This window comes from Protopterus annectens, chromosome 10.part0, assembly GCF_019279795.1.
Source record: "Protopterus annectens isolate FY-2018-M chromosome 10.part0, PAN1.0, whole genome shotgun sequence".
Taxonomy (NCBI): Eukaryota; Metazoa; Chordata; order Ceratodontiformes; family Protopteridae; genus Protopterus; species Protopterus annectens.
The window spans coordinates 815,571,483-815,583,678 of NC_056744.1; the positions used below are offsets into that span (position 1 = coordinate 815,571,483).

A 12,196-nucleotide genomic window follows, 5' to 3' on the forward strand; every position below is an offset into this window, starting at 1 on the left:
CCCAGACTGAGCATTAGGCACCTCCTGAAACTGTTCCTCCATCTGTGCCCTGTACCACGTGCCACAGTGCTCTTACACCTCTACTGTTGATCTGCATGTTCGCCATCTGCAGCAAAACACATTAAGACTCCAAGCAGAATGGAAAAAAAAATAAAATAAAATTGCCTTTGAACTGACCCTGCCACCTCAAAACCTAAAATGCAAGTACAGTCAACTAAGGAATAATAACCGCAGCAACCTCCAACCCCACACCACCCAGAAACTGTCTGCTAACCCCACTCCTGACACACAACTGTTGTCTGTAGATAACATATTTCTTTAAAGCTGTACAAAGTCAGACAAAGGGACACATTTTAAATATTGCTTCTTATAGACTTCAAAAGCTGCTAGAGTTACAGGGTTAATTCTATCATATAGTTTCTGAAGGATTTGCAGTTTGAAGCTCACATGTATATCATTATTTAGTAACTTCAATCTTCCAATCATGTCAGTGACTAGACTATACGAAGAGTGACATCAGAGCTTTCAGAATATGTGTCTCAGGCTGGTATGAGCCTAGCATTGAGCAGCATTTTACCTTCTCCAGGGATGATTCCACAATATGAACAAAAGATGATTGACTTTAATAACTGGATTAGTTTTTGGTGTCATTCTAAGGGGGTGCAATATTTGTCAGCATGAAAGGAGATGGTCAACAGACCATGCTGCTTTGCCAGGGATGGTCTGCACCTCTCCCTTCTAGGCTTTAAATTTTAGCTAAAACATTGTCTTCCCCCATAATGCCTTGTTTAGGCAATGCAAAACGGAAAGTACTTCCAACATAGCAAATCAAAACCAAGATAATCTAAATGTATTACTGCTCAGTGCTAGGAGCCTAAACAAAAAACTCCACTCTGTGGAAGCTCTCTTTACCCTAGAGAATGCTGATGTCTGTGTGGTCTCAGAGACATGGTTTAAAGCCACAGACAGCACATCAACAGTGTAGGGTTATAATGCCTTCCACACATTTAGACCATCTACTTCACAGGTGGGGACTAAAGGTGGAGGTGTCTCTATTTACATAAAAAATAAATATACTATACGGCTGGTCAAACAGGACAATGCACTTAACCTGCTCCATTTTTAAATCAACATAAGCAAAATCCACTATCACTTCCTTGCAAGCTATAGGTCGACCTCTATGACCCAAGAAATCCATACCATGTGTTTAAACTTATTAGAAACCCTACCCATTCCACCCAATACCATATTCATGGTGGACTTTAATTATCTCACTATTAACTGGAAATCCTATACAACACGTACAGAGGTTCCTGGATTTTGTAAACACAAACTCCCTAGAGCAGATAGTCCATACACCAACAAGGGGTGCAACCATACTGGATCTAGTCTTCACTAATATGGGAGACTGATGCACACCCCCCTACTGTAATGCCTTCTCTGGTAAGGTCAGACCACAAAATGGTCTCCTTTGAAGTCAAAATAAAATCTGGACTCCCAGCTAAACCAAGAATATTCAAGAACTATTCTAAGGCTAACCTCCTGTTACTAAGTGAGAACCTAGCAAAGTTTCAAACCTCTCTGAACCCTGAGAACACTTTTGCCTGTACGAAACCGTTCACAGAAACCCTGTACAAGCATGTTAATAGCTGTATCAAGGCAGCTGAAACCACCAGGAAGAAGTACAGAACTAACACAAAAAAACAAGCCTACAGAACTAACACAAAAAACAAGCCATCCTGGAATCACAAAATCAATTGGATGTATAACAGGAGGAAGAAAATCATGGCAAAAATTAGTAGGTGCAGCACCCACCAGGATAAAAGCATGCTCATTAAACTAAACAAACAACTCAGGACAAATAAAGTCTACCAAAGCCAAATTTGAGGTAAGTTTGGCCTCCCAGGCCAAGAACAACCACAAAGCATTCTTTAGCTATGTGCGCAACCTCAAAGGCAATACACAATTGTGTGCAGAGCTCATTGTAAATGAAGCCACCTATACTAAGCCAGAAAATATAGCAAATTTCCTGGCTGATAAATTCAACTCCAACTTTACCCCTCTCTTCTCCCTTAACCTTCCCTCAGGAAATATCATCAAATAAAACTCCCCCTACTATCACTAAGGAACATGTCCTTAATGCTCTCACTAAGATCAAGAACACTGCATCAATGGGCCCAGACAATATCCCAGGATGCCATCTAAATAGCATGAAACATGACCTGTCAGGGCCTCTGGAATTACTATTTAACTGTAGCCTCCAAACAGACTTCATGCCTCATGAATGGAGAAAGGCAACAGTCATTAATCTACACAAAGGTGGGCCATCTACAGACCCTGGAAACTACAGACCCATAAGTCTCACTAATCTTATATGTAAAGCCATGGAAACAATTATCATGGAGATGATCAATAGAGATACAGTAAATCTCCAGACACTGTACCCAACCCAGTTTGGTTTTGTAAATGGTAGATCATGCCTACTCAACCTGGTGGACTTCCTTGAGGTCATCAAAGCAATGGATGAAGGCAAAATCGTTCACACTGTATACCTTGACCTGGCCAAGACATTTGACACAATACCCCACTCAGGCATTGCTGATAAACTCAAGAGGTTAGGTACAAACCCGTATGTCACCCAGTGGATAGCCAACTGGCTCACAGACAGGACCCAGGAAGTTAGAATTGGGGAGTCCACCTCTACAAAGAGGCCAGTCACAAGTGGAGTTCCTCAGGGATCAGTCCTTGGACCGCTCCTTTTTGGCATTTACTTCTCAGAAGTCAAGGCCAATGTCAGTGGACTCTGGGTGACTAAATTTGCAGATGATTGCAAAGTAGGAGCTGTCACTGAATCTCACACTGACACAAATGTTCTCCAGCAGGGGCTGACACAGACAAACAACTGGTGTCAGAGTCATGGACTAAAACTAAATGCCAAGAAATTTATAATAGCATCCTTTTGGAAGTAATCCTTACCTGGTAACTATCGTATTGACAATACACCCCTTAGAGTTTACCCAGTAGTCAGGGACTTGGGGATACACATATATAGTAATCTAGCCTTTGATCATCATGTATCTACAGTGGTGAGGAAATCTTTCTATACTGCTCAACTTATAAACAAACATATGGCATCTAAGTCCAAGGAAGTCATTGTTCCACTGCATTCGGCATTCATCAGACCTATCATTGAGTACCATGCCCCCCATGGTATGTACCTAACCATGCATATCCAATAACTGGAACGTCCACAGAGGTTTCTCACCAAAAGAATACAGGGCATAAGTAATATGTGCTATGCAGACTGCCTCAAAACCCTATCCCTGTATTCTGTCTCCTACAGGCTTTTAATAGGAGATCTATGCCTGGCATACAGGGCATTGTCAGACCCCACTTTGATGGACCTCCTGCATATCCACAAAACAAACAGTACCAGAATTACCCATTCTAAAGACTTGAACCTTAATATATCTGCCCTGTTTCTTGCAATGTGTGCTTTACAGTTTCCTTGAATCTAGTTTTTGTTTGTATGTATCTACAATAGCATTTATATTGATAAAAAAGCATATGCAATAGTACCTCACAGAATATAAAACAAAGCGTGTAACTAGGGGACAGACCCTTTATTGTACTTTTATAAAAAAAGAAGGCTCAGACTTTTTAGGCATTGTGCACTACTACTTAGCTACAACTTGGAAAGTACTTTTTATTTATCTACTTGTCTGATAATGGTCACAATTCATTCCTCCCGGGATGCAAATTAAAGTAAACAAAATTCTACAGTACAATATGATTTAAATACAAACATGAAATCCAAGTGAAATAGAAAACTGTTTGGGAAGATATACTTCAGAAATATGTTGCCTCTAAGAATGCATCAAAATATCTGACATACTCACCAAAACCAGACTTCCTGACAGAGCATGATTCCCTGTCAGGAAAAAGTCCTCACAGGTGGCAAAATATCAATGCTATGGTATTGTCTAGTGTCTTAACTCTGCAGCCACTTAGTAAGAACTATTAACATATTTCAGATAAGATTTTTTAACTTGTGAAGAATAAACAGACCTCTGCCACTTGTTCATCTGCCTAAATGTCTTCACTGCACTTTATTCCTATATTTAACCTTTGACCACTGCAGCAGTTAACTGTTTATTAAACCAGAGCTTGAGTTGTTTTGCCAATCAGCAGTCGACTTTTGATGCGGTAAACTTAAGGAATGATACCAGCCACTAAAACAAAAGTATAGTGATTCTTCAAAGAAACATTGAAAATGTTACAGACAAGTAAAACACCAAAGAATCATTAATCAGTCTTACACCAAGGAAACATATGCAACAGTACTGTAAATATCTCAATGAGTGCAAATATAAATGCTGCACAGAAACTGAAAGAAAACTTGATTAGATGCACAGAGAAAATTGTAATATAATAAAATTAATAAATAAAAAAATCTATATTTCCATATGAAACTAATCCACCCAAGCAGTAAAACCAAAATTTCATACCCAACACCTCAAACTACACTGTAAACATCTTAATGAGAACAACTGTAAAAACAAATAATAAAAAGTGGCAATAAACAGTTAATTCTTATTTAAGTTTATATAAAAACTTCACTGTAATATTTTCTTTTTTCCTACAGGAGTAGAACACTTTCTGAATTACAGAAACTGAAGTAAAGGAAGGTAATGTAGATAAAGACAACAGTTAGAGACTTTTGAAGACTGCCCTAAAATCAGAACTGTACATAAGGTAAGAAATCTGACATAAATCCCAGAACAAATGAAATGCTGTTACATACCTAGAAGTCATATAATTACGTAAATTGTAAAAAAAAAAAAAAAAAATACTCCAACACATACAGATGTTGAATGTGTCGTGCGCACTAATTCTGCAGATTTCAGCCATTTATCTTCCATTACCTACTTCAAATACAGTTTAGCCTTGTGAGACTACTGGAGCCCTAACTGCATGAATGAGTGCACAACTATTACATATTAAACGCATACAAATATTAAATACATCTGTATATAAGTAAATATTCTACCATTTCTCTTATGCCTCTTTTGAAAGTCATACAATTACTAAGGCACACATGCTTGGTAATGACTTCTCACCATGAATTCAGACCTTCAAACTAAAATGTACATTTTAGTCAGGGTAGTAAAGAAGTTCTATATCAGTATAAAGTATACTCAAACAAAATGTATGCACAATGTAAATAAATAAAGCATATTCATACTGCTCATAAAAATCTGGACCACGTTACAATACTTGAAATTGATGGTGGTGTATGGGTTATATAATATATAACCTAGGCTACTTGTGATATGCTTTTCCAGTCAAACACATCACTTGAGGGTCAATATTACTTATTCTATATTCCACCACTGACTATTGTTTAATTACTAACTCTTGCGGACTAGGTGAAATGTTTTATACAAAGACTGCCTATTTTTAGGAACAACCTGCAACACGAAACAACAATAGACTCAATACAGACCTTGGGACTGATGTGGCATTTAATGCATCCATGGTTAAAAATAATGTGTTTAATCTAAGAGGATTCATATGGCAGACCAACTGAAGATTGCAATAATTTATATCCAAGGAGCTTCTTACTGGTATTTGATAACTAGTAAACCAACATGCAAAACATGTGAAGAAAAGAAAATTCATCTCAAATATTATACCTTTTTAACTGATACTTATACAATGTTAAAAGGTATCAGACATTGAGGTACATTAATGACCACCATTTCATAATGCATTATACACTGTTCACAAATTAAGAGGTGTATAAAATAGATAACAACTGGATGAGACATGAACATTGTAACATACCAAAAGTTGCAGGATGACATCACTTGTAAAAAAGGTAGCAGGAACAAATGCAGCCCAATAATAGTGATCCTTTTCCTCAAGCAAATACTTTCACAGCAACTGGAAATGCAGAGAGAGAGAGGAAGTGATAAGTAAAGAACTAGGTAAAAGGTCAGTGATGTTTACAAAAAAAATTAATTTTGCTGTGTGCTATAAACATTTATTTATAGGTTTAGACTGACTGATATCTGATTAAACCCCTTTTGCATTATGTGAAATGTAGATTTTATATAATGTAATATAACACAGTAGTAACAAAATACTTAAATTAACTTGTCGTATGGTAAAGCACGCACAAGTGATTTGTTTGCATGGAGGAGTGGGCCTAAACAGGCAGATACTTTTATTAATGATGTACAGAAAAAGCTCAGTCAAGAAAACACTGTTCTGGCAAACACTAGCAAAAGAATGAGTCACAGGCTCCTTTTGTAATGGGATCAAAACAGAAGGTGCAGTTCAGAGAGTAGTAAGAACTGCTTCAGCACATCAATATTTAAATACCTAAAATCTGTTTTATGATGTTATTAAAAGGGGAGACCAGGCATATACTATTCCATGGTCATGAGTCAATGACGGATAAAATGGATGAGCTGAACACAATTTTCCTACATGTCATCTCCCAAAAAACAGTTTTTAAGCCTAATATTCCATGAATATTCTTTTACAAGTATGAAAACCAGCAAAGTCAGGGAATTAACACTTTGCTGATGTCAGGACTGCAGCAAAATCCATTGTATGAAAGTGGAAATTGGCAAGTATAACAGTAAAAACAAATGCAAAAATGTGCACAGTAGCAAGAATATATACTTTCTACTTTAGGTTAAGTCCTGTTTTACCTCCCCATGTAATGAGCTGCATATGGTAACACTGCTACAAGGTGTAGTACCTTCCCAAATTTCGTCTGAATTTCTACCCTGGCAATATGGTACTTTTTTCTTTTGCCCCATAGTTGCACATTAATCCCATGGTCTTTTTATCAAACATTTTCTACTTGCACAAATATTTCTTTTTAAATCAAAACATCATTTTTTAAATAAGATTACATGAAGTATTAAATATTTTACTATTTAAATATAACAGTACAAATTTCAAATAAATAAAAAAAATACAAACAATTTACAATACATACAAATCGCCTACGACCGAATTACAGGTAAGTATAAGCCACGGTTAAAAATTCAAATAATTTATATAAGTATATCTGTAATGAAAAAAAAATTCAGTGAGTGCTAATACTTTCAAACAAGGATTGTCCTTAAGATTATTAGGAAAATTCTATTCTTCTTAGTTGTTGTTTCTTAAATAATAGTGTCTTTCAAGGAGATAAGAAATTCTTCCATTTGTGGCTCTGAAGGTTTCTTCCACTTTCTTGTAATGTTTTTCCTAGCACTAGCAAGAATTGTCCAGGTTAAGTAGAAAAAATCTTTATTTGATTTTTTTTATTTCTAAGACATTGAATAAAACTAGCTCTTTTGTTAATGTGTAAGAATCAGACCATAAAGCTTATAAATCTTGATTATTTTACCAAAATGAACATAATATAAGACAGTCATATATGATATACAGCAATACATGTGAAGTATAATGCTTGTAAATGTTTATTTGTTAATACAGTTTGAATACTTTTGTATAAATGTAAATTTGCCTATGTCACAGATGATAATTCAATAAAGATGTGTTTAAATAAATAGGACAGTCAAAAAACATATGTGATCAATTAGTATTATAGTAATTTTTACATCTCCAGCATGCAGATTCATTTCCTATTTTAAATTACATCCAGTTGCTATTTATATAGTATCCACTATATTCCATACTCCTCTATTCTAATACCACTATTCTATTAACCCCTCCCCATTATGCTCTCTAAATACCCCTTCACCTTCCTTTCACTATTACTACTATTCTCCTTATCCTCTTTCTACCATCTCTCCCAACCCATAATTTCCACCCACTCCCAACCCTTTCATATAACTAATCCTCACAACACATCTTTCTCACCCTCATACTCTCTTATTTCCCCCCATTTATATTCCTCAAAAAACCTCCTTCTCTTTCGACACAAACTTATCTCCTACCATGCTAACTTTTCCACCATAACTGTTAGCAAATCCCTCCAATTCACAAAACAACCCAATCTCATCTCCTTGCTAACTACTCACCTAAATTATTACATATTACACCTGATAAGCGCTCTCATATCTGGAGACATCCATCCTAATCCAGGCCCCACCACTACAACTGCTATAAATAAATCCCTATTATTCACTTCCTTAAACTCTCAAAGTGTAGCAAACAAAGTCCCAAACCTACATGCTTAGCTCATACACAATAAACCTGACATCCTCACTATTTCAGAAACCTGGCTAAAACCACACATTAAAGACTCTGAAATAGTTCCTCCTAACTACTCCATCATAAGAAAAGACAAAACTCACAAAAAAGGCGGAGGAGTAGCCCTTCTATACTCTTCCTCCCTAGTAGTTACTCCGTATAACAAACCTACTCCACACTTTAACAATGCCGAACTTCTCCTTACCATGCTACAAATCAATAATTATAAACATATTTGTATAGCCTCCCTTTACATCCCCCCAGGGGATAATATCTCCACACTTGAACTCATGCTTTCCTGGCTATCCAGTAACATTAGTAATGAAACCATAATCCTAGGAGATGTAAATATTGACTGGGCCCTTATACAGTCTCCTACAAACCCCACTGACATCAACCTCTACAATTTCTCACAACTGATCACTTTGGTAACCCACCCTGCCAAAACCCCCTCCAATGGGAGTATATTGGATTGGATTCTAGTCTCCCACCCTCACTACTTCACCAACAGTGGCACTCTTCCCGACCCACTTGGTGACCACTTACCCACCGGCTTCCCACTATTCTTCAGCAGACTCATAACCACATTACAATCCGTGACCATAAAAACTTCGACCCATTAATTTTTTTCAAACTCACTACAAGCAATTAATTGGAACTGTCTAAAAACACTATCTCTTGACAATGCAGTCTCATACTTCAACTCAACTTTCTTAAAATTACTCGACTCCCAAGCTCCCTTACGGACTAAAAGAATAAAAACTAAATCAGCCCTATGGCTCTCCAAAACTACTCTTGCTATCATGAGACAAAGAGACAAAGTCTGGGCACGCTACCAAAAACACAAGACAGCACCACTCCTTAATGAATATAAAATGCTCCGAAATAAAGTAAAGAAACTCATTACTTCTGATCGTCAAAACTACTTCTCTACACTCCAAAACCAAAATAAAAACAACCCTCAAAAATTCTGGAAAGGGATATCTACTCTCCTCCACCCCAGCAAACCTGATACTCCTACCCCAGACCCAAATGCTCCAGAACATGATTTAGCCACTCAATTTAATTCTTTCTTTATTGACTCAATCACCAAATTGACCCCCTCATTCTCCAACACCTCTCTAGTATCTAATACCCCCTCTTCCACCCCCACTATCTCTACTTCTATACCCTACTCCCCACCCACTAACTCATCTACCCCCTCTTCTACACAAACTCTATCCTCATCTCCACCTCCCCAAAATTCCCCCCCTCTTGACTGCCCCCTCTTCTCATTAAATCCCATGCCGGCATCCACTATAAAGAAACTCCTTCAGAAATTGAAACCATGTACCAATGCTCCTTCTTACTTTCTCAGTATAGCTGCTGAAACTCTTGCCTACCCCATTAGCATTTTAATTAACCGCTCCCTACAAGAATACACAGTTCCCCAAATCTGGAAACAAGCCTTTTTTATACCTCTACATAAAGGTGGTAACAATAATAACATTACTAATTTCCATCCCATAGCCATCCTGTCCCCCATTTCTAAACTCTTAGAAAAATGTGTCCAACTTCAGCTCCTTCCTCACCTCCTAGACAACCATCTTATAACTCCCACACAGCACGGTTTCAGACCTAATCATAGCACCATGACAGCCCTCCTCTCCTTCCTTGAGATTTTAAATAAAGCCCGTGACTCTGGACAAATTGTTTCCACCTTACTTCTTGACCTCTCCAAAGCCTTCGATACTATCTCACATAGCCTGCTCTTAAACAAACTCTCCAAACTTCACCTATCTTCCTCCTCTTTGAACTGGTTTTCTAGCTACCTATCTAACAGAAGTCAAGCTGTAAAATGGAAAAAAGCTACCTCCTCTTTCCTTAGTACCCCTATGGGAGTTCCTCAAGGCTCCATACTGGGTCCTCTTCTCTTCAATATCTTTATAAATGACTTCCACAAATCAATCCCTTTCTCTAGCATCATCCAATATGCAGATGATTCAATTATCATCTGTTCTGCCTCTTCTATCACTACACTACAAAAACTTACTCAAGATGCTTTCTCTTCCACAGAGCAATGGAAGCTATGTAATCATCTAGCTCTCAATGCTACCAAGACCAAACTAATGTTATTTACTCCTTCTAAAATCATCTCTCCCGACATGGGTACATTCTCAATTACTACTCAACACAATTCACCTCTTGAAATAGTGTCAGAAACCAAACTACTTGGGGTCCAAATCGATAACCTACTTAAATTTAACTCCCACCTGCAAATAAAAAAAAACACACCAAAAACTTGGCATGCTTTATAGACAGAATGCCTACCTCACATCTGCCACTAAAATCACTCTCTCTACTTCCTTCCTAATCCCATCCCTTCTCTATGGTGCCCCACTACTAACTAATCTTCAGTCATTGTTAAAAAAACAGCTTACCTCCTGCTATAACAAAATTGCAAAATTCGCCACCAGCCAAAAGTCCTCCACTCACCACTGTTTCTCCCTCCATAAGTTAAAATGGTTAGAACTTCCGAATCAACTAACTTACACTCAACTAACTCTAGCCCATAAGCTTATTCTCATCCCTTCCCTCTGTCCCTCTCTTTCCTCTGCCATTAAAATGCACCTACCTAACAAAGTTCTAAGGTCAAATAATCAAAATCTACTAGAAGTACACAAACCAACTCATCCCCCAGGCAAAAACCTTCTTTCCTTCAGCCTCACTCGCTTCTGGAACTCCCTACCTCCACTCATCTGCACCACCTCTAACCACTCTGCCTTTAAAAAGTCTCTTCACCTACATCTAGCATCACAGTGGGAATGCTCTTGCTCCCACCCCACATAACTAACTATACTTAATTCTCCTTCAATACCATATCCTACTTTTGTAGCTATGATATTTGTTCTCTAATCAGTATTAATGTTTACATTTATTCTATTACTAGTAGGTTTCTTCTTAATGTATTAACTGTTATGACTGCTATTATAAATTTGATTAGTTCTACTTTTATTCTGTTTACATAATATTATTAACTCTCTATACCAAGATTGTTACTGTTAAATGTTGAAAATACCTTTTGTTATGGAGCTTTTCTCCCCAGGACTCCATTGAAAAAGGGTTCTTCATGGCCCAATGGACTATCCTGGTAAACCAACGGCAATAAATAAATAAATAAATTTAGCAATTCTAATAGGAGTCAAAAAAGCTTTTGCATAAATTTCAAAGTGAATAATTTCCAATAAAGAGACCAATATGTGCTTTTAATAGAAAGAAGACGTTGCTCTTTATTTTGTTCAGTTAAAGAAATTTAGTGCTCTTTGTAACAAAATTTCAGAATCTGTCATTTAAAATACTAATATTTGTGCTACTACTTTATGTAATCTAGAGATCAAGTTATTATTTTCCTGATCTTAGTATACAATGTAATTTAAAATTTTGAAATACTCTGGAATGTCTTACATTAAGAATTAGATAAGTGAGAGAGCATAGTACGAATTCATTTAATAACTTGTCTTAAATAAGATGAATCTTTAATGTCTGTATTAAATTCTATGCACACAGATTCAAAAGATTTAACTTTAATACCCACAAAACATTGATACCAACAATAAAATTGTTCTTTCCCATTTATAGAGTATATGTGTTGGTAAATTATTTTAAGATTTTTTTGCTACAGAAAGTGGAATAAGGGACTCAAACTAAAATGTATAATTTGAATTATTTGATTTTTTTATAAATTCTTTAAAATTGCATTTATACAATTTGATTGAGTTAGAGGATAGATAGTGATTTTCATCTAATTACAGATATACATTCAAAAGTAATTATATAGGTCATTACTGTCAAAATTCAAAATTTTCATTTTATTCATATTAAGCAAATGAAAATGCAGATTCTTCCAATTTGTAGTATATTTATTATCTAGCCAGCTAAAGATGGTTTTAAAAATTGTTTTTGCATACATTTCTATAGTTGGAAAATGAATACGTCC

The 12,196-nt window shown here is 36.5% G+C and overlaps 1 protein-coding gene across 2 annotated transcripts in view; it reads right to left on the bottom strand.

The window, feature by feature from the left end:
* Positions 1 to 12,196, bottom strand: part of KLF12 (Kruppel like factor 12) — a 1,947,649-nt gene that overhangs the window by 1,294,289 nt on the left and 641,164 nt on the right. For both annotated transcript variants that reach the window (XM_044085623.1, XM_044085625.1), the window contains exon 3: positions 5,848 to 5,946. The gene's annotated coding sequence lies outside the window, so the exon portion shown is untranslated. The remainder of the gene's footprint in view (positions 1 to 5,847; positions 5,947 to 12,196) is intronic.